The sequence below is a fragment of the Panthera leo genome, chromosome B3 (genome assembly GCF_018350215.1).
Source record: "Panthera leo isolate Ple1 chromosome B3, P.leo_Ple1_pat1.1, whole genome shotgun sequence".
NCBI classification, from domain to species: domain Eukaryota; kingdom Metazoa; phylum Chordata; class Mammalia; order Carnivora; family Felidae; genus Panthera; species Panthera leo.
In genome coordinates, this window is record NC_056684.1 from 109,707,366 (window position 1) to 109,728,561 (window position 21,196).

The following is a 21,196-nucleotide window of genomic DNA, read 5'->3' on the forward strand; positions in this document are numbered from 1 at the left end:
GCTAAATTCGGTTTCAATAAACACAGAAAAGGGCAAAATTTATTTGAACATGTGTGATATAGGAGGGATTATAACCCATTTTATTCAAGAATTGGCTACTTAGTTTCGTAGATATTTGTATTCTTGTTTGTTTTCAAATCTGTTGCCTTTGTCTATTTCATTCTTCACCTGTACCTTCTAGGGAAGGAGATGGGAAAGACATGTTTTCGCCATTGGACCCTTTTAGCTTTAGATGTGTCAGGCGTTAGTTTTAGTGTATGGTGGTTCTGGAATGTATATATAGCACTTACCAATTTGGCTGGGTGGGGTTGGGGCGGGGGGGGGGGTTCACATCCAGTGACTGATGAGGTGGGACCCTGAAGACCATCCAGGCCCAGCTTATACAGCTCTGAAGGGCCATTTAACCCGCAGAGTTCACTGTGGGGTTGGGGGAGGCTCAACTTCTTTTCTCCGCAACTCCGCTTCCATCTCTGCTCTAGCCAACCACCTGTGCCTTGCTGAATGCTACCCTCAGTGAGGTTGCCGGGCTCTATTTGCTGTTCCCAGGGCTCTATTATTTGGTGTTCCCCTTGGAGTGCTAAGGTCTGTACGTGTCTCCAGCTAGAAAACCCTGGCACTCACGAGGCTCCCCTTGCTTGTTTCTTTTCTCAGGAGGGGGACACTCTTGCCCTGCTGTTGCGGTCTCAAAATAATTGTTTCCCATATTGAAAAATCCCTTCCAGCAGAAAGTTAATTCTGGACCCTGTAACTCCTCGTGGCCATCAGTGGGGTCACCTGTCCTTTTCTGAATATGTTGAACAGTGTGTCATTGAGGTGGAACTGTTCAGTAGCAGCTAGCTATGTGTTTACTTGAGATACTCAGCTTAACATCTGTTGAACACTCAATTGAAGCTGAGGGATGACGTTCCTAGAAAAAGCAAGTTGATTGGATGCTGATTTTCTTCATTGTACCTGCCCCACCCCTTCCCTGTGTCAACACGGATGGGATCCTGTTGCTTTATAGTCAAGTGACTGAGCCCTATAACCACTTGCCTTGCACTAGCACAGATAGGTGATGATGCCATTTCATGGGCTGAAAGCAGTTTTAACACTCCCACTGCCTCCATCTCGAACAAAATTCCAAGTGCACTTGTGGGTGGGCTCACTGCCTACAAAAGCATGCATATTGCCGGACACACAAACTTACCACATCTGTTTAATGTCCTTGGCCCAAGGATGGGACTCTGACTAATGCATCAAAAGGAATACGTGTGCTTGGGTAATTGAGAGTGGATGGTCCCTTTGTTTTCTTTTTGGCTTTATCACCTTCAGATAAGTATTATTATTATTATTATTTGTTAAGAATAATTGACTATAATTCCTATAAGGCAGGGTGGAATGCATACTCTGTTGTCCACTTGTTCATTATATGGAATATTCTTCATTTTTTTTCTTTAAAAAAATTTTTTTTTTAATGTTTTTACTTATTTTTGAGACAGAGACAGAGCACAAGCAGGGGAGGGGCAGAGAGAGAGGTAGACACAGAATCCGAAACAGGCTCCAGGCTCTGAGCTGTCAGCACAGAGCCTGAAGCGGGGCTCGAACTCATGGACTGTGAGATCATGACCTGAGCCAAAGTCAGATGCTCAACCAACTGAGCCATGCAGGTGCCCCTCTTCCTTTTTTTCTTTTTAAATTATTTATTTATGTATATTTTTTTTAGAGAGAGAGAGACAGTATGAGTAGGGGAGAGAGGCAGAGGGGGAGATCGAGAGAGAGAGAGATTGAGAGATTGAGAGAGAGAGAGAGAGAGAGAGAGAAAATCTTAACCAGTCTCCTTGCTCAGCATGGAGCCTGACGCAGGGCTCTATCCCATGACCCTGGGATCATGACCTAAGCCCAAACTGAGAGTCGGACACTCAACTGACTGAGCCACTCAGGTACCCCCTTTTTTTCTTTTTAAATCATAGACTTTGGGGTGCCTGGGTGGCTTGGGTCATGATCCCACGGTTCATGGATTCCAGCTGCATGTCAGGCTCTGTGCTGACAGCTCAGAGCCCGGAGCCTGCTTCGGATTCTGTGTCTCCCTCTCTCTATGCCCTCCTCCCTCTCATACTCTGTCTCTTTGAATAAACATAAAAAAATAAAATAAAAAATTTAAATCATAGACTTTGATGTCAAGAGGTAAGTAGAATAGAGGTAATTTTAAGAATATATTGTGATTATTAGATGCAAATCAATTATTAAGTGCAAAGTTTGTTTACCTATTGGATGTATATCAATTTTATATCTCATAAATAGGTGTCTAAATTGTTTGATAGGATATTTTGTACTTATTGAGGTAGTAGTCTTTAAATGGCATGAGCTGTTCTCTAATTATTAAAAAATTATTATTCTCCAATCATTTTGAGAAAATAATGAAAATTTTAATAATAAAAGAATTGATCTTCTTGTTTTCATACTGTCAGAGAATATAATATAATGAAAGTGTGTAATCACCTTCAGTCATTTATGGGGTTCCTGGGTGGCTCAGTCCGTTAAACATCCGACTCTTGATTTCGGCTCAGGTCATGATCTCACGGTTTGTGGGTTCGAATCCTACATCAGGCTCTGTGCTTTCAGTTGGGAGTCTGCTTGGGATTTTGTCTCTCTCTCTCTCTTTCTCTCTCTCTCTCTCTCTGCCATTCCCCTGCATGTGCTCTCTCTCTCAAAATAAATAAACTTAAAAAAAAGAAAGATACTTTGAACTCCTCTGTTTGAAAGGCAGATTTGAACCGATCAGACCCTCCCTAACTAGCTCTGTGGGTCCTTGGGGAAGGTGGTCAGCCTGTGGCTATAGGAGAGAACACAACTGGTTGTCCCTTAGGAAGATCCAGTCTCAGCTTCCCACCCCCCAACCCCGGCCTCCTTGGCATTGCCAGCCAGACTGAAGATTGATCACAGCTCAGAATAGCTCAGTAACTGAACTGGAAGATACACAACTTCTAGAGCAGCAAGGAACTGGTTTTTCTTCATTCCTGGTGTTTGAAATCATGCTTGAAAAGGTGGTAAGATGGTCGGGTTTGGTACTTTCGGGGACTGTGAGTCCTGCTTTTTATAACATCATAAAATCACAGATTTATCTAGCTGGAAGGGCTCTTAGAGAATGTCTAGCTCCACCCTTATGTATTGGGTGAACACACTAGGGTTCCGGTGTGTTAAATGCATTCTCTACTCTTGGGCCAAAAAGAGGACTAGAGCTCAGGTCTGCTAAACCACTAGTCCAGGAATAATTCTGTGACATGGCATTACCCCCTCACAAGACCATTCAGCTTCCCAGACTAGACCCAAGGTAGCTGCGGTGTCCTAGGCCTGCCTGGGAAGCACTGTCCCTCACCTGGAAGCCAGCAAGCAGCTGATGTGCCCTGGCTCTTGTTTCTCTCACCCTGGGCAGGGGTATTGAGGCCAGATTTAGTTATACTGTAGCTCGAATGAGCCTGGGTCCTTGTTACTGCTGCCCATTCACCGCTCCTGCCCTACTGGAAATTAGCCTCATAGTATAACTCACGTAATTATTTGATTTAATCTGCATAGAACAGAGCTGAAGCACAGTGGTGCCCATAGCAAAGAATCAAGTAAGGCGAAGGAGTATGTTTCCTCTTGTCTTGGGGAGTCCGTATTCTTAAGGGACTGATTATATTGCTAACCACCTAGCATAGTGCCCGAAACATGCAAGCTGCACATTAATACTTTTTGGGTAATTTCCTGAGTAATGATAAATGAGCAGAAGCTAAATGAAAATGGTAGTTTTTGTTGTTGTTGTTTAGTTTTTAGTTTTTTTTTTTTTTTTTTTTGTCTTCTTGAGAAGTTTAGGAGACTAACCCTTGCTGTTCTTTTCCGGTTCAAGTTCTTATATACCATCAAGATACAATGTAGGCGTTACATTATAATGACATTTAGGGAGACTAATAACAGGGAAATGCTGATGCCTAATATTTAGTAGAATAAAACAAATTTGTGGTATAATTGCAACTTTGTAAAAACAGTAAAAAAACCTATGCTGGAGATAAAAATAGTCTAAACATCTCTGGATCGATTTTATTCATTTTTTTCTGTATTATTAAAAAATCACTTAACACATAGTACTTACATAATACAAAAAAAAATCCTCTTAAAAGTGAATAAAATGGGGGCGACTTGGTGGCTCTGTCGGTTAAGTGGCCGACTCTTGATTTCAGCTCAGGTCATGATCTCGTAGTTTGTGGGTTTGAGCCCTGTGTCAGGCTCTGCACTGACAGCACGGATCCTGCTTAGGACTTTTTCTCCCTCTCTCTCTGCCCCTTCCCTACTCACGCTTTCTTTTTCTCTCAAAATAAATAAATAAACATTTAAAAAAGGTGAATAAAATGTATATTCCATTCTGTAGAAAATAAATTTAAACTACAGTTTGACTTTTTTATGCTTATGGCAAACAAAATTTAGATTTAAAGGGTTTTTTCCACCCTCTAAAAATACCTGTGTCTGTTTCGTAACTCTTAGTTCTGTTGTGGTGGTGGACTGGAAGAATAAACTTAGTTTTGCACTCATTAGTGATTTATAATGTGAATAGATTCACTTGTCCTGGCCAGCCTTCTCATCCACCTGTCTATACTTGCTGGGTCCTACCTGCTTTAGCAGGGAAGTCTTAGGGGTGGGATGCTAGAAATTGGTCCTCTTCTGTTTATGCCTGTTATGACAAGCCTTACTTTTTTGGATTCCTCCGGGCAGTTAGTTCCTGCTGGTGTTTATACTCCTCAAACACGCCCTTCCTGTCTCTGGAAAGTCTTTCGCACTTACTCCTCTTTGCAGCCCCGGTGCCTGATACGGTGCCTGGCAGACAGAAAGCACGCAACCACTATTTGTTAAATGAATGAATGAAGACGATCTCCTCTGGAAGTCTCAACTTCCCGTGACTTTGGTGCATGTTTTCATGATATTTATCTTAAATCCTGAGTGTAAGAAGAAAATTGGATCAGAAAGCTTCTCAATGAATTAAAAAAAAAAAAAACCAAACAAACCTTAGCAACCATGGGCATGTGATGGGGAATGCTAGTGGGGCTTGGCCATTATAAGACAAATTGGGCCATTGTCTGGTTTTGTTGATTTCCTCTGTAAGTGAACACAGTTAAAGAGAAAGAACAGGTCCCCGACCAAGCGGCAGCTGGTGCATCTGTTGATTAAAGCCGTGTGTAATTCGGGTCGGTTGTAGTAGCACACAGGCCAAAAGGAAAAATCCAATCACTCTGCCTTTGCCCATTTGTAATAGTAAATTAATTTCTGAGTGTGAAAGCAGCTTTGCAGCTGCCACTAAAATTGATAAATATTTTTCTGAAGAAATAGTACATTTCAGACACCAACTTCTCATTTCCACAGCCAACATATTTTTGGCTGTTGTGTTTGCTGGCAAACATTTCAAATTGAGAAATATTTCTTTTAAGTATCTTGGAAAGACTAGTGTTTGGAATTTTAAAGACAACAAATCCTTCATCACGGGGGAAATGCTACCCAACAGAAACATGTGTAAAAATGCATGTACAGTTATGTTACTTGAAACATTTGACAAAAATTCTTTTATAATCACAGTCAGACCCTGCACAGATTTTCCCAAAAGGTTCAGTCATTTCTGTTCTGAGAATTTTACCAGCATACATGCAGCCATTTGACCACATTCGGTAGGACTGGTTCAACTTTATAAGCTTAACAGAATTTCTCCAGTCCCTCAGCCCCCATTTTCCCCCAGAATAGTTGGGGACTAAAGTTCCCCTGAAACCTTGAAAATCCAAGGAACAAATCATTACAAGTAGAAATAGGCATTTTACCTTAAAATACATCCAAGAAGACATTTGAGGGTGAGTTAGTTTCCTCTGGCCAAGAATTCTGGCCTTTTGGTGAGAAAAAAAAAATCTTGTCAAAAATGAAAGGAAGGAGAACAAATTCAAGTGGAGATTACTGAAGGAGGAAGTTGGAACTTAAAAAATTCTGTGACTTGGGAAGACCTGAATTTCAAAATTATTTTTATTTTTGAGTGTGTATAAAAAAAATTCTTATAAAGTATATTTTCTGAGTTTTTGTTTGCTTACTTATTTGTTCATTTAGTTTTTTAATTCGTTCATTACCTTATTCATGAAGGATTTAAGATGACCATAACGAATATATATATATGTAAAATATATATATATATATAAATATATATATAAAATATATATATAACATATGTATATAATATATATATATATATATTTATATATATATATATATGTATATATATATATATATATATATGTATAATAAGGTAACACATGTCAATTAAAAGTAAAAACAGGGGCACCTGGGTGGCTCAGTTGGTTATGCTTTCGACTTCAGCTCAGGTCATGGTCTCATGCTCATGAGTTCTAGCCTCACGTTGGGCTCCGTGCTGACAGCTCGGAGCCTGGAGCCTGCTTGGGATTCTGTGTCTCAGTCTGTCTCTGCCCCTTCCCTGTTCCCACACGGTCTCTTTCTCTCAAATATAAATAAACATTAAAATTTTTTTTAAAAAAGTAAAAATGAAAAAGAAGACAAAGGCCAGGGAAAAACAGACATAAAGAGGGCCTACGTAATTACTACAGTTTGACCTCAAAGTGAGTTCTGTGTTTCTGGACAGCCCAAATGAAATGAAAAAAGGAACATGAGAGAGAAAACAGCAACAAAAATAATAGCACCAAGAAGAATCCAACTTGTTCCTCCAAGGAAGTGGAGTATTTTTTAGCACTAAATTCTTTTTTTTTTTTTTTTAACTGTTTTAAGTTTATTCATTTTGAGAAAGAGAGAAATAGAGAGGAAGTGAGAGATCCCAAGCAGGCTCTGCATGGTTAGCATAGAACTGATGCGATGCTTGATTTCGTGAACTGTGAGGTCATGACCTGAACCCAAATCAAGAGTCTGAGGCTTTATCAACAGAGTCACTCAGGCCCCCTGCTCCTAATGCTAAATTCTTTAAAAAAAAAAAAAAAAAAAAAAAAAAGGAAGGAAAAAGGAAATTTTAATGGGGGGAGCAGTCTGAAAGTTAAGTTTCCCCAGCTGCATCATTCCAGTTTGTTCATTCATTTGTTGACTCTTTTATTTTTATTTTTTATTTTTTAAAAAAGTTACTTTTCTTTTTTCTTTGAGAGAGAGAGAGAGAGAGACAGAGGGGGAGAGGAGAGAGAGAGAGAGATTGAGAGAGAATCCCAAGCAAGTTCTGCACGGTCAGCACAGAGCCCAACGTGGGGCCCAATCTCATGAACCCGAGAGATCATGACCTGAGCCGAAATCAAGAGCTGGACGCTTAACCAACCGAGCCACCCAGGTGCCCCTTGCTCGTTCCGTTAACCTTTCCTCAAACATTTCTCATGTGCCCGCTATATGCCATTCACAGGGCTAGAGGAGAGATAAACAGTAAACAAGACAGAGTCTCTTCTCCGGGCTCACCATCTAGAATCTGCAGAGGATACAGGGCTACAAGGGATGGGTAGGCTCACCAGTGGATCTTCAGAGGGAAGGGTTTCTCCAGTTAGTTGGCATGTCAGGTTGATGTTTAGGAACCTACGGCCTCTCAATCGATGCCAGGATGCTTGCAGCACACTCCAGCATGAGATGCCAGGAGGGGGCTGATAAGAACTAACTAAGGGAGTCCAGAAGGACTGAGGATATTCCTGGAGTGGGGACCGAGAGAAGTGATCTGTTAGTTACACAGCGACTTCTTTGGAGAAGCAGGCCAATTCCCCTAGAGCCAGTCTATTCAGTGGCAAAGGAACCTAAATACTTGTTTTTTTTTCACTATCTGGAAAGTTTAAGCAATTCTTATAAGCTATGATGATTTTAACAGCTTTTTGAGGGGCGCCTGGGTGGCTCAGTTGGTTAAGCGTCCGACTTCAGCTTAGGTCATGATCTCACAGTCCGGGAGTTCGAGCCCCGCGTTGGGCTCTGTGCTGAAAGCTCAGAGCTTGGAGCCTGCTTCCGATTCTGTGTCTCCCTCTCTCTCTGCCCCTCCCCTGCTCATGCTCTGTCTCTCTCTGTCTCAAAAATAAATAAAAAACATTAAAAAAAAAAAAAACACCCCAAAACAGCTTTTTGAGTGTGTGATGTTTCAGGTGGCCTCTTTTCACGTTAGCGTGCTGGCAATTTATGGGATATTCAGTTTGCGTTTGCCTTGCTGTAGTGGGAGGGAGCTGGGGCAGAGATAAAAACACCCTGCAGGGCCTGGGCTGAGAGAGGGGATGGAGGGGCAGGGAATGGGGACACGGGGAAGAGGCAGAATAAGAATACATTCATGAAGAGTATAATCATTAAAATATATATATTCTCGGGGCGCCTAGGTGGCTCAGTTGGGTGAGTGTTGACTTGATCGAGTCCCATGTCAGAGTCTCTCCCTCTCTCTCCCTCTCTCTCCCTCTCTCTCCCTCTCTCCCTCTCTCTCCCTCTCCCTCTCCCTCTCCCTCTCCCTCTCCCTCCCCCCCTCCCCCCCACCTCTCTCTTTCCCCATCTGCCCTGCCCTACTCTCACTCTCTCCCTAAAATAAAATAAAAAGACCAAAGAATAAAAATATTCTTGAGTGCCAAGAATTCACAGGAAAAGATTTTTCTTGTGAATAATGATAAGCCGATTTATTATGCCCCTCAGTACCTTGTTTTTCTCTTTTTCACTGTTCCACACCCAACAGGAAGCATTGTTAATTCATTGCTTTTCGCCAAGACTCTCCATTGATTTGGGGTCTTGGGGTACTGAGGCTACAGCTGATGTGAACTTCCCAGAGTTTAGAACTGGAATATGGATGTCTTCAAGTGACTTGGCATTGAGAAATGTTTAGAAAATCTCACTTACCGAAAACACATACAGCTTCATTTTCCACAGTAAGTTTTTCTTTTTCACCAATGAAGAACAGTTTGCATTTGTATCTCATTTTGTAATTTTCAACATGTTTTATCTTGTCCTTTTAGAAAGTCTGAGTCGATTTAACTCACTTATTTTTACCCTCTCCCATTCCAGAGAAAGTTGGAAGCAATTTGTAGGAAAACATAGAACTCAATTGGATAATAATAATAATAATAATAATAATAATAATAAAACTAGAAGAGGGCCTTGCAGTGAAGGAAAAACAAGAGTAGTTGAGTAAAGCAACTTGTTTCCATAAAGTCATTTTGTAGTTGCTAGAGCTGGGCTATCCCAGCCAAAAAAAAGAGAGGGAAACTTTGTTTATAAAAACAACGTGGTCATTAGATGAAAAGAAAAAACGCTCAGGGTCACAGTTTTTCTTGGTCCTGAGACCTGAGAGAATGTTCCACAGTGAGTTCTCAGAAAAGGAACACCGTGTCTTATGCACCGTACTCCTGAACTTCTGTGTAAGAAGTGCAATGGTAGGTTTCTCTGGACTGTTCCCTATGATATCCGGCTGGGTAAGGTTTACGGGATTATACCAGAATGGGTTTTAATAAAAGTGGTTCTCTGAGGGGCTCTAACAATGCAGTGCATGTTCCCAGTTCCTTGAGGCTGGATGGGATCCAAAGACAACATCCAGGAATGGGTGGACTCTGAGGCCTCGCAGGCGGTCCACCGTGACTGTTGTTTCTTGTAATCCAGTGTTTTTCAACAGCCAGACTCACTGCCCTCATTTCACAGATGGAGAAACGGGACCTGGGAGAAGCAGATGATTATCCGAGGCTGAGTGGGTCAGTGGCAGAGCCGGGGCTAACGCCAGATTCTTTTGATTCTGAATCCAGGGCTCTTTCAAGTATTTGGTCTCTGTTTTCTAGCTTAAAAATTTTTTTTTTAATGTTTTTATTTATTTTTGAGACAGAGAGAGACAGAGCATGAGCAGGGGAGGGGCAGAGAGAGAGGGAGACACAGAATCCGAAGCAGGCTCCAGGCTCTGAGCTGTCAGCACAGAGCCCGACGCGGGGCTCGAACTCACACACCGCGAGATTGTGACCTGAGCCAAAGTCGGACGCTCAACCTACTGAGCCACCCAGGCGCCCCTCTGTTCTCTAGCTTAAGTAGAATTCGATTAGAATTTTAAAATGTTAAGAATGAATATTGGGGCGCCTGGGTGGCTCAGTTGGTTAGGTGGCCGACTTCGGCTCAGGTCATGATCTCGCGGTCCGTGAGTTTGAGCCCCGCGTCGGGCTCTGTGCTGACAGCTCAGAGCCTGGAGCCTGCTTCGGATTCTGTGTCTCCCTCTCTCTCTGCCCCTCCCCTGCTCATGCTCTGTCTCTCTCTGTCTCAAAAATAAATAAAGGTTAAAAAAAAATTTAAAGAATGAATATTAAGAAAAATTTTTTTTAGTGTTTATTTATTTTTGAGAGAGAGAGATTGAGTCAGAGTACGAGTGGGGGAGGGGCAGAGAGAGAGGGAGACACAGAATCCGAAGCAGGCTCCAGGCTCTGAGCTGTCAGCACAGAGCCTGACGCGGGGCTCTAACCCACGAACCATGAGATCATGACCTGAGCCGGTCGAACACCTAACTGAGCCGCCCAAGTGCCCCAGGGACGAATATTTTAAACATCGTAATGTAATCCCTACTTAGATGTTAAACTTTGGGGCAAAAGAAGATGCTAACTGTGGAGCTGAAGTCCCACCCTCCATTCCTTTGCACTCACTCTGCAGTTGGTGAGTGTCATTCCCAACCATGTTTCTGTTCTTTTACCATATATGTATGTGTGTGTTTAAAATTTACATAAAGTATGTAAATGACTTCGTAGTGTATCAGTCCTTTTGCACTTGCTTCCCGCCCAACCCTCATTATAGTTTTAATATATAGCCATGCTGATACTGGTCAGTCATTCATTTTAGCTGTGGCATAATCTTCCTTGCATGAATCAACCACAGTTTATCCATTCTACTGATGGGGTTCGATTATTTGCACTTTTTTCTGTTACAAATGGTTCTGCCATGAACATTCTTGAATATGTCTCCTTGTGTCTTTGTGCAATTTTTTGTTTTAGATTTAATTAAAGAAATTTTTAACACTTACGTATTTTTGAGAGACAAAGAGAGAGACGTAGTGAGAGTGGTGGAGGGGCAGAAAGGGACGGAGAGAGAATCCAAAGCAGGCTCCATGCTGTCAGCAGAGAGTCTGACACAGGGCTGGAACTCACGAACCGCGAGATCATGATTTGAGCCAAAGTCGGACACTTAACCAACTGAGCTACCCAGGCACACCTAGATTTTATTTTTAAGTAATCTCTACATCCAACGTGGGGCTCGAACTCACAACCCCAAGGTCAAGAGTCATGTGCTCAACTGACTGAGCCAGCTCAGTGCCTCTCTGTGCAATTTCAGAGCATTTTCTAGTTGGCAGAAATTGAAGTCACCAACATTTGCTGCTCCTACTTGAGTATCAGTCAGATGCTGAGTCCTCCTGGGTTCTCCCAGGAGGGAGAACCTTGGACCCAAAATGCTGTTTGGGCCAATGCTATTGTGGCCTCCATGATCCTTTACTGCCCTCTAGCTTCTTGTATGTCTCTAGTCAGTTTGTTCAGGTTCTCAACTGTGGACTGTTCCAAGCACCATTCATTTCTCAAGGACCCTACCCCACCCTTGCTGTCCCTGCTCCCAAGCGATGACCTCACTTCTTATTTTCCCTAGAAAATGAGGTCATCTGATCAGAGCTTCCTAAATCCGTCTCTCCCAAACTTCTCAGCATTTCCACCCAGAAGGACAGTGAACATGACTTTGCAAACCACAAATTCTTTATGAAATGAATGAAGGTATAATTTTTTTTTTAAGCTTCTCAGCCCTAGCATTGGAATTTTGTCTTAATGTAGTCCAATTTATTTTTTCATTTGTTGACTGTGCTTTTGGAATCATGTCGTAGAGGTTATTTCCAAATCCAGCGTCATGAAGCTTTTGCTTTTTGTTTTCTTCTAAGAGTTTTATAGTTTTAGCTTTATGTTTAGGTTTTCTCAGAACTTTTAATGCATTCCTCTCTGTCTTCTGTTGTCCAGTATGGCTATACAAAAGTCTGATGCCGTTCTGATTCTTTTTTCTTGGTGTGCGATCTTTTTTTTTTTTTTTTTGTCTCTCTGGGAGATTGTTTATTCCAGGTATTCTGAAATTTTCCGATAACATGTTTTGCTGAGAGTCTTTTTAAAAAAAAACTATTTTGGGAGGGGCACTTATTATGCTCTTATATTATGGAAATACTTGTCCTTCAGTTCTGGAAAATCTTCTTGTGTTACTTCTTTGATTATTTCCTTCTCTGTGTTCTCCCTTGGATGTTAGATCCACTGGGATTGTTTTGTTTTTGTTTTTTGTTTTTTGTTTTTTTTTGGCAGGGGGGATTGGTCTTTTAAGCTTTATATTTCTTTTCCATTTTTCTCTTTTTTGTTTATGGGGGATGTCCTTATTTTATGTTCTAACGTTTTTATTGATCTTTTAAAATTTTTTTTATGTTTATTTATTTATTTAAAAAAAATTTTTTTTCAATGTTTTTTATTTATTTTTGGGACAGAGAGAGACAGAGCATGAACGGGGGAGGGGCAGAGAGAGAGGGAGACACAGAATCGGAAACAGGCTCCAGGCTCCGAGCCATCAGCCCAGAGCCTGACGCGGGGCTCGAACTCACGGACCGCGAGATTGTGACCTGGCTGAAGTCGGAAGCTTAACCAACTGCGCCACCCAGGCACCCCTATGTTTATTTATTTTTGAGGGGGGGGGGGAGGAGCAGAGGGAAAGGGAGACACAGAATCCGAAGCAGGCTCCAGATTCTGAGCCGTCAGCACAGAGCCCTATGCAGGGCTCGAACTCATGAACCGTGAGATCATGACGTGAGCGGAAGTCAGACGCTTAACCGACTGAGCCACCCAGGCTCCCCATTTTAAAAAAAATTTTTTTTTAACGTTTATTTATGATCTTTTAAAATAGGACATAAACATAGAGCATATTTTTTTCCCCATAATACCCTGTTCCTGTCTTACTATCTTGGCCAGCTCCATCTTCTTGGTTCTGACTTGATGTTCTTTGTTTAGTTTCCCATAGGGCATGAAGCATTTACTTTGGGGAGGGTGGGGGGAAGGAATATGCCTACATTACCTGAACTCAAAATAGAGCAGGAATCTGCCCTTTGGAACTGAAGTCATGATGTCTGATGTACATCTCAAATTTCAAAACTGAAACTCCTACTTTCCAAACCTCTTCCACCTGCACCTGTCTCTGCCTCATCCTTCCTGATGCCTAAGCCAAAAATTTTGGTCATTTTTTATTCTTCTCTTTCTCTCACATGTGGTATCAAATCGGTCAGAAGATCCTGTTGGTGCCATCTTCAAAATATATTCGGAATTTGACCACTGATTGCCACTCCTACTCCTGCAGCCCTGGTCCCAGCTAGCATCATCTGGATTACTTTAATAACGTTTTCCTCCAAACATTTTATTATGAAAATCCTCAAGTATAAAACAAAGTTGATGGGGTGCCTGGGTGGCTCATTTCACTGCGAAGTCTATAGTTTTTATGATCCCAAGAGGGAAGATTGCTTTGGTCACTTACAGATTCCAGCCGAATTGTGAATTCATACTGAGCTTCTGTGCACTGGCATCACTGAGGGTGAAATTGACTTTTGTCTTTGGAGGAGATAAAATAAACTGCACTGCTGTTCCAAAGGGCTATGGTTAAAAGATTTAAACATTTGTACCTGCCAAGGTAGTTTTCTTGTATTTTGCTCTTCATTTCAGCATGTGTGTGTGGGTGTGGGTGTTTATAAACAAGAGTAAGTCTGATCTCATAAGGGCTCTCTAAAGTTAATTCTAATAGAATATGACTTTTGTTTGGGTATTTTTTTTGAAGGAGATACGTGTTTATTGAATACACTGTGAGAGAGCAGTGGGCAGAACAGCAAAGGAGATACTGTCTGCCAGGAGGCAGTGGTGGGGATCTATAGTTAAGGGGGAGCAAGTGAGGGGGTATGGGAATGTATGAAATTTTCATTTTTTGGTACCTGTTTGTAAGTAGCCCGCTGGTCAGCTAGGGCTTATGGATATTTTGAGGTGGGTCACCTAATGGGTCTGTTTGCATTCAGCCTGGTGGTCACTGTGGGACCATTTTACCTTTTTCAGGTTTCTGTTGCTTAAGCCTGTTGCCTAGTGGCAGCTTCTACATTCCCCCCTGTCAGATTGACAATGACAAATCTTTGGTATTTGTGTGGAGGTCTCATCTTCAGTAGATGCTTCATGCTGAACAAGGGGAGTGTCTTGGAATCCTTGTTGAGTCATCATTCATACAAGGATTTGTTGGATTCTAAAAGAGACAAATTTAACAAAGATTAAAAAGAGGGGGCCAATAATTAGGAGTATGATTATTGAGGCCAGGGATCCTAAGGAGGGAAGAAGCCAGGATAGCCATGACCGGGTTTCTTTCCAAGAAAGCTATCCTTGTGTCTCATGGTGCCAGAGGAAAGAAGCCACTCAGATATGTAGGTACATATTTTGCCTATAGATCAAGATGGCGACTGGACGGGATGCCTGAGTGGCTCAGTCAGTCGAGTGTCTGACTCTTGATATCAGCTCAGGTCTTGATCTCAGGGTCATGAGTTCAAGCCCTGCATTTGGCTCTACACTAGACATGAAACCTACATAAATAAATATGTAAGTAAGTAAATAAAAATAAAAAATAATGAGGTCATGGGGGAGATTGGTGACCTGGTGGTAGCAAAGGCAGGAAACTTTTGTTGGGGGAATTATGATCTTTAGAAAATTTGAGTGTAGGGTAGGAGAGCAGAATTTTAAGGTTAAAATGTACTGATGGAAATTCAAAATAACTACTTCCTAAGTGCAGGCTTTCTAGATCTGTGATAATTGAACATACCAGCTTTCATAACTTTGGAAGTTTTTGTCCTTAAGTTTTTTTACTCTTCATTTTAGTATTGTGATGAGTCCCTCGCTTGTGGTCTGTCTCTCAAAAACAAAACCAAACCAAAGGGAGAATCTTGATAAATTCATTTCACAGATTGTAATAAAGACCATTTATATACTGTAATGTATCTACCACAGGAAGCACTCAATAAATGTTAGTTGTTACTGTAGTTTTTAAGTTGCATGTGCTTTTTTATTGAATTCCAACAACCACCCTGTAAGATACATACTATCATTCCCATTCTGTAGCAGTCAGTGGATGCTACAGTTCAGAGCATTTGAGACTTGGTCAAGGTCAACACGGGCTCTTTTAGGGAAGTGGCTATGTTCACTCAGAATGCTGTTATCGTGGTTGGAGTGGGTGTTTCAGCGGCCCAGTTGGTATTGGTTGGTGAGTGACCCTGCTTTGTTGTGAGCAGCATTCTATCCAGAGAACTGCTGCATATTTGTTTTCCAAAAGTATAGTGACTGGTTAAAATTGATTTCTGGCATTTTGAGGTGGTCATTAGGAAAATGAAGTGCCTGGAAAGAGATAGTGGAGTGGAATTTAAAAGTTACCTGGTCTGATTTTTCCAGAGAAGACATCCAGATGGCCAGCAGACACATAGAAAGATGCTCAACATCCCTCATCATCAGGGAAATGCAAATCAAAACCACAGTGAGACATCACCTCACACCTGTCAAAATGGCTCGAATCAAAAAGACAAGAAATCACAAGTGTTGGCGAAGATATGGAGAAAAAGGAACACTTGTGTACTGTTGGTGGGAATGCAAACTGGTGCAGCCACTGTGGAAAACTGTATGGAGCTTCCTCAAAACATTAGAAATAGAAGCACCGTATGACTCAGTAATTCCACTACTGGGTATTTACCTAAAGAAAACAAGAATACTAATTCCAAAAGATACATGCACCCCTATGTGTATTACAGCGTTATTTACAATAGCCAAGATACGGAAGCAACCCAAGTGTCCGTCAGTAGGTGAATGGAGAAAGAAGATGTGTAATGTACATACAGTGGAAAGTTATACAGTGATAAAAAAGATGAAATCTTGCCATTTGAGACAAAATGGATGGACCCTGAGGGTATGATGCCAGGTAAAATAGGTCAGACAGAGAAGGACAAATACCTTATGATTTCACTTGTAGAATCTAAACAGACAAAAAGCAGAAACAGACCTTTAGATGCAGAGACCAAACTGATGGTTGTTTGAGGGGAGGGCTGTGGGAGGCTGCCCAAAATGGGTAAAGGGCCGTGAGAGATACAAGCTTCCAGTTACGGAAAGAATAAGTCACAGGGACGAAAGGTACAGCGTAGGGAGTGTAGTCAACAGTGTTGTGATAGCGTTGCGTGGTGACAGTAGCCACGCTTGTGAGCACAGCATACTGTGTGCACTTGTGGGACCACTGTGTTGTACAACTGAGACTACTGTAACGTTGTGTGTCAACTGTACTTCAGTTAAAAAAGAAATCACCTGGTCTGTGAATTTGTACCGATAGCTTCTGGTTAAGCGGTGATGACAGGAGAGGTGATAGCGGAGTCAGGAAAAGTTAGCAGGAAAAAGTTGAAGAAACTTACTGCATTTGTGTCACCACCTTTCTGCTGGGAGCTTGTAAGCGGATCGCCGCTAATAACGGCCCGTGGCTAGGAATAGCGCTGCAACATCTGACAAAGCGACCTCCTTCAGGACTGCTAGGTGGATCGTAAATAATGTGGTGTAGACGAAGACTAGGAAAAAACGATGGGAACAAGTGTGACATTTAAATCACTCTGTTGAAGAGTTACCTGAGTATACTTCCTATGTCCTTCCATGGTAGACTTTCTGATCAGCCTCTGAAGATGAGATAGATGTCCCTTTCCTCGTATGACACAGTAATTTTTCCAGTGCTGTCAGACTGCCAGGACTCATTAGCAGACTATCTAATAATGAGGAAATAAGAGACCTGTTGTGGTATCAAAAAGGTTTTCAGGAATATTTCTAGAAATTTCTAGAATAACTGTTTTCTAGAAGACAAAGCCAGAAAAGTTTTCTAAAATTTTATTTGTGTCAAGAGAGTATTTTTCTCATTTTGAAGATACAGATATACATGTTTCATAGCAAATCAATTGGAGACTTGACCTTGAACTAAATAATACCTTATTCCCCATTTTGTTGTCATATCATTAAAATAAAAGCAAAAATGTTTCCCTTATTGTAGCAGAAAGATGCATTCACCATTTGAAATTTTAAAAATGCAGATTAGGGGCGCCTGGGTGGCTCAGTCGGTTAAGTGTCCGACTTTGGCTCAGGTCATGATCTCACGGTCCGTGAGTTCGAGCCCCACGTCGGGCTCTGTGCTGACAGCTCAGAGCCTGGAGCCTGCTTCAGATTCTGTGTCTCCCTCTCTCTCTGCCCCTCCCCTATTCATGCTCTGTCTCTCTCTGTCTCAAAAATAAATAAACATTAAAAAAAATTTTTTTAAATGCAGATTAAGCAAAAGGAAGGAAATAAAAATCACCCATAATTCCGTTCATGAGAGATAATCTCCATTCAAATTTTATTTTTGAATTGAAAACATCCTAAGTATAATAATCCAAAGTAAATGCCAAGATTTCTTTAAAAAAGGGAAATTCTCTAGTGTTTGAGGTTTTAGAGACACCAGAAGAATATTAAGATATATTGCCTAGGGGCGCCTGTGTGGCTCAGTCAGTTGAGTGGCTGACTTCAGCTCAGGTCATGATCTCACAGTTTGTGAGTTCAAGCCCCAAATCAGGCTCTGTGCTGACAGCTTGGAGCCTGGGGCCTGCTTCAGATTCTGTGTCTCCCTCTCTCTCTCTGCCGCTCCCCCACTCGTGCTCTCTCTCCCTCAAAAATAAAATAAAAACATTAAAAACATTTTTCAAAAAATATGTCTTGCCTAAGCAAGCCACAGTCATTTCAAAATAGCTATGCCATTTATAGAAGTGTACCTATTAGTTTATCTGAATTTTAAAAACATAATTCCACACCGTTCCACTTGATTTTAGAATCTTTACTGTCAGTGCCTTGATTTTTTTACCCAGTCTTTGGTTGTGTGCCTGAAGCTGGTCTGTTATTTTCATTCTAATCCCTGGCTTTGTCACATAATTGTGTGTAACTTTTCTTTGAAAAGGAAAGGAGCCCCTGGAAAGCCACAAGGAGCCCTTGGGAAAGGCTCTTCTGTGCTGATTCTAGCCGCACAGAGAAGATGGAACACAGTGAGATGGGAGTTGGGCTGGAGACCCTGTGAGTCCTGTGAGCCCACGGCCACGCCCTTCTTACTCTCTCTTAATAGTTGTATTAAGACAATATTTGGGTTAATAATCTACCGCTTTCAACTGAGTCAGTCTTTAAAGTTTGGTTTTAGCTTTTTTTTTTTTTTAATGTTTATTTATTTTTGAGAGAGAGAAAGCGTTTGTGTGTACAAGTTGGGGAGAGGCAGAGAGAGGGAGCCACGATCCAAAGCAGGCTCCAGGCTCTGAGCTGTTGGCACAGAGCCCGATGCGGGGCTTGAACCCATGAACTGTGAGATCGTGACCTGAGCCAAACTTGGAGGCTTAACCGACTGAGCCACCCAGGCACCCCTGGTTTTACTTTTGGTGGACATATTTTAGAAACTCGAAGACATTTTTCAGTAAATAAAAAAAAGTATTATCCTGTTAAGTTTATCCTATTAAAAACAGAAACCTCTCAGGCAAATCCAGTTAACCCTTGAACAATATGGGGGTCAGGGGCGCTGATCCCCGCCCCCCCCCCCCACGCAGTTGAAAATACATGTATATCTTTTGACTTTCCCCAAACTTAACTACTAATCCCCTACTGTTGACTAGAAGCCTTACTGATAACATAACCAGTTGATTAACACATAGTCTGTATGCTATGTTAATATATACTATATTCTCGCAATAAAGTAAGCTAGAGAAAAAGGAAATGTTAAGAAAAATATAAAGAAGAGAAAATGTATTTCCAGTGCTGCACTGTAAACAATCTCTGTGTAAGTGGGCTGCGCAGTTCAAACCTGTGTCAACTGTACTTGTTTTAAGGTCTAGCCTTTTTTTTTTTTTTTTTTTAATGAATACAGTTTTTTTTCTTCAACTTTAATATGCGATATAGTGAATCTCACATACCAGTTTAGCACAGGAACACTTGATTCTCTGGTTATCGATTTGTTCTCTGTTCTGTTTTTAGTTTAAATTCTTTCCCCTTCATTTAATACTTTATGGTTGATTGATAGTGAATGACAATGAGTGATTCTCAGGTACATTCTTATTAACTTCAAGGTCTTGTTCAAATAATGTTAATGGGACCATTTGGAGTGAAATGCTGTTTTGTGAAGTGCACTCCTGACGGTCCCATCTGTCTCTAGCTTTGAGTGTGGGATGGGTCTCTTCCTTTGCTTGTACGGTGCCTTCTACATACATTCCTTCGAGGATCTTACTCAATATTATGTTCATTTGTCATCCCCAGGAGATTGAATTCCTTGAGAGCAGGAACTAGCACATATAAACAGTTGCTGAGTAAATGCATGAAAGAAAGAATAAACAAAATATGGCAGTTTCAGCTAGCTCGATGAGACATCAAAATGTTTTGGTAAAGAGCATAGACTGAAGCCAGAACCCCTTGGATTCAAATCTTCGTTCCATCATTTATTAGCTATGTGTCCATAGACAGCTGTATGTGACATTTTTTTTTAAATGTTTATTTATTTTTGAGACAGAGAGAGACAGAGCATGAACGAGGGAGGGTCAGAGAGAGGGAGACACAGGATCTGAAACAGGCTCCAGGCTCTGAGCTGTCAGCACAGAGCCCAACACGGGGCTCGAACTCACAGACCGCGAGATCATGACCTGAGCCGAAGTTGGCCGCCCAACTGACTGAGCCAGGCACCCCTTGTTTTGGTTTTTCAAATATGGGGGTAATTAGACTACCCAACCCTTACAGGTGTTACAGATTAAATGAGGCTGTATGTGCAAAGTGCTTAGAACAGTGCCTGTATATGTTAAGTGCTATGTAAGTGTTTGCAACTATTGTTATTAACCCCCCTTAAGAAAATAGTCCTGGCAGGGAATAGTGGATGCCCTTAGGAAATTCATTCTAGAATTCAGTTTTTCTCCTGTCATCATGAAGAAGTGCTTTGTCTTCACTTGGGGTTCAGAAGCCCTCGGGTATGGGAAGGGGTAGTGGTGGTCTTGTTACGTCAAAAGCAGAGAACATTGGTACCTTCGTCAGTTGTCAGGCTGCACGGGCTCACTTGAGCTGGCAAACAGCTTTTCATTTTGGTTAGGAGCATATCGGCGAAGTATTGTAGCACCGTTAACTCAAGCGGTCTCTGATTCATCTTAATGCCAAGGATAAAACAAATTAGCTGTTAATTGACAAGGATAGTTTATTCGGTGCATAAAATCTTTAACAACAGTGATCCGTGAGAGAGATAATAAGGGAATTTTGGATGATAAACAGGACTGGGGAAGATGCAATTGAAAGTTGTTGGGTTTTTGGGGGGGGTTTTTGGGGCAATTTCTAAGATTTTATTAAAATGGGTTTAAGTTTATTTTGAGAGAGAAAAAGAGAGAGTGCCCGCGCGTAAGTGCAGAAGGGAGAAAGTGCAAAGAGAGAGAATCCCAAGCAGCCTCTGCACTGTCAGTGCAGAACCCACACCTGCCCCCATCTCATGAACCGTGAGATCATGACCTGAGCAGAAATCAAGAGTCAGACCCTTAACCAACTGAGCCACACAGGCGCCCCATTAACATGAGTTTTTAAATATTTTTTAACGTTTATTTATTTTTGAGAGATAGACAAAGAGAGAGACAGAATGTGAGCAGGGGAGGGGCAGAGAGAGAGGAAGTCAGAGTCTGAAGCAGGCTCCAGGCTCGAGCTGTCAGCACAGAGCCCGACGTAGGGGGTCGAACTCATAAACCATGAGATCATAACCCGAGCTGAAATCGGATGTCTAACTGACTGAGCCACCCAGGCGCCCTTAACCTAAGTTTTTAAAAACAAGCATCCACACCAATGTGGGAGTGAGGATGGGAGAAGAGCGGGGGGCAGGGTAGGGCAGAGCAAGACAGGGGGAAGGAATTGTGCTCTATTGATACTAAAGCTCCAGGTTCATCCTGCCGTGGATTTCTTATTCCCCAGAGACACGTGGTCCTTAAAAATTGTGTACCACTTCTTCAGGATGATCTTGGTACAATGGGTGCCATTTTGGGCTGTGATCAGCTTCTTAAGGTCCCTGATGGATGTTATCAGTGTATCGGGGACCTTCTTCCCCAGCTGGTCATTGCAAACAACCTCGACCATCCTGTCTGGAGCTGGAAACTCCTGGAACCCGCCAATGC

At 41.8% G+C, this 21,196-nt stretch overlaps 1 pseudogene; it reads right to left on the reverse strand.

Moving 5' to 3' along the window:
- Positions 1-20,943: 20,943 nt before the first annotated feature.
- On the reverse strand, positions 20,944-21,158 carry LOC122221363 (annotated as a pseudogene).
- Positions 21,159-21,196: the final 38 nt, after the last annotated feature.